This window comes from Oryctolagus cuniculus, chromosome 13 (assembly GCF_051225735.1).
Source record: "Oryctolagus cuniculus isolate XC-2025 breed Fujian yellow rabbit chromosome 13, ASM5122573v1, whole genome shotgun sequence".
In the NCBI taxonomy this organism is placed as follows: domain Eukaryota; kingdom Metazoa; phylum Chordata; class Mammalia; order Lagomorpha; family Leporidae; genus Oryctolagus; species Oryctolagus cuniculus.
This window is the reverse complement of record NC_142879.1, coordinates 93149040-93153222: the sequence shown is the minus strand read 5'-3', so window position 1 is coordinate 93153222 and position 4183 is coordinate 93149040. Positions and strand designations below refer to the sequence as shown.

General features: G+C 36.8%; 1 long non-coding RNA gene across 1 annotated transcript; it reads right to left on the bottom strand.

Annotated features, from left to right (window-relative positions):
• Nucleotides 1–206: 206 nt before the first annotated feature.
• On the bottom strand, nt 207–1902 carry LOC127487297 (uncharacterized). Its single transcript, XR_016219385.1, has 2 exons — nt 1797–1902; nt 207–441 (listed from the first exon to the last, which is right to left on the bottom strand). It is a non-coding gene; the product is annotated as an uncharacterized LOC127487297 (long non-coding RNA).
• Between the last annotated feature and the right edge of the window lie 2281 nt (nt 1903–4183).

Genomic DNA, 4183 nt, shown 5'->3' with positions numbered 1-4183 from the left:
GACTTCAGGCTCCAAGCTAAGGATGTCTAAATTTGAATCACAGATTCACTGTTTACCTGCTCTGTGGTAAGTAATGTCACTTTTCTGGAAATCTCATAGATATGTATGTCTTTTGCCTCTAAAATAGACCCACAAAACTCATGTGGTTGTGAAGAATTAAATAAGATAATATAAAAGAAAATCTACCAAGTAAATACTAGTTATTATTGATATTGTTTTATTTTATTTATTTTTTAAAGATTTATTTTTATTTATTTGAAAGCCAAAGTTGAGAGAGATAGAGAGGTCTTCCATCCACTGGTTCATTTCCCAAATGGCTGCAACAGCCAGAGCTGTGTTGATCCAAAGCCAGGAGCCAGGAGCTTCTTCTAGGTCTTCCACATAGGTGCATGGGCTCAAGGACTTGGGCCATCTATTGCTTTCCCAGGCCATAGCAGAGAGCTGGATTGGAAGAGGAGAAGCCGAGACTAGAACCAGCGTCCATATGGGATTCTGGCTCTGCAGATCGGGCTTTATCCCACTGTGCCACAGTACCAGCCCCATATGATTTTATTTTTACCATTACTAATTGTAGCATTCTGAGAAGCATTCTGAGATAGCATTCTGAGAAGAGATCATTTTACGAATCCAAATTAAGGCAAGATTTGCAATTTCTCTACATTCAAATGTTACAACTGGGGTGGGAAATTCTGTCTTCCTAAACATGAACTTGTTAAGTAAATTTAGGTTTTTGAGAGCTAATGTTTGGGAAATTCTATTTATTTTTGGCACTCCCCAGGGAGTGTGGGTAACTTTGAGCATCTCAAATGTGTAGTTGTTTACCTTTGACTTAACCAAGACATAGAGAAATTATGAAGAAATGCTGCATTTATGGTCTTGAATTATACTCATGTGAGTTGTGTAATTATTATTGAAATAACCAGGATATGATAGATCTATTCCTAGGATAAACAAAAGAACATGGATACCATATTACTTGATAAAAATTAATTTGATTACATTAATAGTCATTTCAAATTTCATCCTATTTCATTAATCTAGAAAATAACCTTTTTTTCTGCTTTAAGCTGTCAGCTCAACCATTCCACTAATTTAAAATTGTACAATATCAGCACATGTGTTATAATTGGTTGCTACAGGGTACAGATAGCCATTTGAGCATGCAAGGTAAAAAACGACACCAAATACTAAAAGCTAATATGTGTGCTAAATCTTAATTCACCGTTTTCTTTTTGGACAAAAGGAAATCAGGAGAAATGTGTTTGCCAATAAACTTTAATGTAGTTCTCCCTAGAGCAATGATTGTAAGATTAAATTTCAGAGAAATACAAGAGTGTGTACACTAAGCAATTCAAAATATGTCATTCCCTACTAATTTGGTCAAAGCTAGGAATTCAAAAGAGAGGAAAAACCCGTTTCTGCTGAATTTTACTTTATACCTTATGTTAGAAATTTGTAAAACTGTCTCTTGCTGGCTCTTAGATAGTGAAATAACAATGACTTCAGCCCCAGGCAAGCTGCTTTTCAGGCAGACCTGTCAGTAGAGAGACAGACAGTTCAGGGTAATTCATTCTTGCCACTGGGTCTCAAGTGGCTTGTGAAGGAATCTGGCATTTCTAACGTATAAATAGCATTAGCTTGTAGCGAGAACTAGAAAGTGTTCACTGTGTTTATTGAGAGGCCAAAGATGAGTAATAAGCATTGAGAAAGTATGACAGAATTTAAAGACAGGATAAAAAAAAAAAAAAAAGAAGAAGAAGAAGGATTGTGTTAGTAAGCGTTGGTAAAAGACATACCTGAACAAATCAATGAAGTCCTGGGTGACACTGATTCCCAGTGTTTTCCATGTCTATTGTTCCTTTAAAGGATCCTACTCTGCAAAAAAGATCATTTGTAAATTAATTTGGATCAAGATACAGAAATAGAATATGCCAATTAAAATGAAGAGAACTAGAAACACACGGAAGAGGCTCAAGGCTCTGTTCTTCTCGCTCATTAATTCAGCATGCAATTCTCCTTCCAAAAGCAGTAGAAAAGGTTGAGCCCACAATCAAACTGTCACTGAATTCTAAACCAAAACTGAAGTCTGGACTTCTTCTCATTAGGGTCATGCTGGCAGAAGCATACAATGAAATGAATCGCTGTTAGAGTGGAGCAATTTTCCTTGCTCTCAGAGTTCCTGTGCAGAAAAGAAATGAGAGAACTTTACGGTGGTAAATCTATTACTGGAAGAACTCATCCTATGGAATTCATAAACCACTGTTTGTATTTCTAACACTCTGTGTTGAAAACTAAGGAACATAGGAGAAGATATAAATGAAAGCAAGCATTCGAGAAGGCCCTTTCCCCCACTTTTTATGCTATGAATTGAAATGAAATCACAGCTGAGAATTCCCTGTTTCCAGGGTATAAAGTTCTTTTGGGTTTTATTAAGCAGATTGTGTTAAGCATTAAAATGTGCATTTATCGACAGGACAATTCAACAGGATAAGGAAGCTATGAAGGTAACTTAGCACCTATTTGTCCTTTTATCAAGGTAGGATTTGTTTTGGCTTTTCTTTGAACATCTGATCATTCTTCCACTCAACTCTTTTTCCTACTGATGTCACAGGAGAAGATTTCCAGTATCAATGATGGCTATCACTTAGGCTACTCAACCCCTGTCCCTCAAACTAATCTCATTAAATTTTAGCCTCCCAGATTAGCTTTCCCTTTGCTAGAAATTAGAAGGTATATGTAAATCTAATTATGCAAAAATCCATTCCTTATTAACATTCTTTTCTAGATTTCTCATTTAAATGAAGAGCTTATTAGTGTCTTTGTTGCCTGGTAATAGATTCTATCAGGCTGGTGTGTTCCATTTTGTCTCCAGGATCTCAAGTTTCAGCTTTAGGCCAACAGAGTCTACCATCACTTAGGAGGAAGAAAATTGTTACAGGATGTTCTAGTTAGGTGTAAGTTGGATCAGACGGTGACATTGTAACTCCTGCACATTTGCTGTTGACACAACACTCAGTAGATGTAAATCTCACTCTCCTCCTCTAATCTTACAATGGCCCTCCTGCTACCTGACAATAACCCAGCACTCCTCACCTGCAGTCCCCTGGGTGTAAGATGACAGTATGGGGCCAGCAGCCCCATTCCCAAGACAAGACCTTGGCCAGTGCAAAAGGTGGGTTTTGATTTGTGACTCTACCTATTGTTAATGAATTCTGAAACTGAATGAAATTCCATTTCTTAGATGTGAACAAATTTTATTTTGAGGATCTTTTCTAACAGTCGATCTGTCTGTTATATTGGTCCTGGAATCCCCTACTTTTTAATCATCCAGGTTGCTAATCCTTGGCAGATGTAGTGTGAAAGGTCTTGATTGATATTCTTTGTTGTCATTGAAACATGTCATGTGAAAGCTTGTACTGCGGAATCCAAAAAATAAATAAATAAATAAATAAATGGTATATTGTAGTGTTGTAGTGTGCTTTTGAGAATGTCATTTTTCTCCTATCTCTAAGGGGAATGCATTTGCATGTTCTCTTATATAAGTAGCTCTTCACCAAGCATGTGCCTTATTGCACCACACTATCCTAGCTTATTCAAAAAAGAAGGAAACGAAACCACTGTTTCTGGAATATATAGTCTGCTTGGGGGGAGACAATAACCAGGAAAATATTTGGAAGGATGATAAGGGAAAAATATTAAACAAAGGAAAGGGTTGGTGTCAGAGTGTGAGAGGTCTATAGTGCCTTCCATAGCATCAGCTAAAATAACCTGAAAAGTCTGTGTGGATAGCAGGCTGAGCAATAAATAGCTATTAGCTTATTGTTGTACCCTTTCATGATGATATGTATTCAAAGCAAAATGTGAAGGTCACCATAGTAACTGAGGTAGCATAAGAATAAAAATCCCTATAATGAGTAAAAACCACTCATTATCATAATTTCTTTGGCTTGTTGTGTACCTATACACAACACATTAGTAGAGGTGTGTATTCTTCAATTTGATCTTACAGTCCTGTTTTATAGGATTGAGTAAGCTTTATGGTTGAGTGAGCTAAATGGAAGTGTGAGATTATAACCGGGATGAGTCTCAGTCTAGGTCTCTAATCTTTCAGTTCTGTGTTCTTCCCTCAGAATCACCTTGCTGTCCTTGAGCTTGTTGCAAAGTCAACAAGTAAGTTATGAAT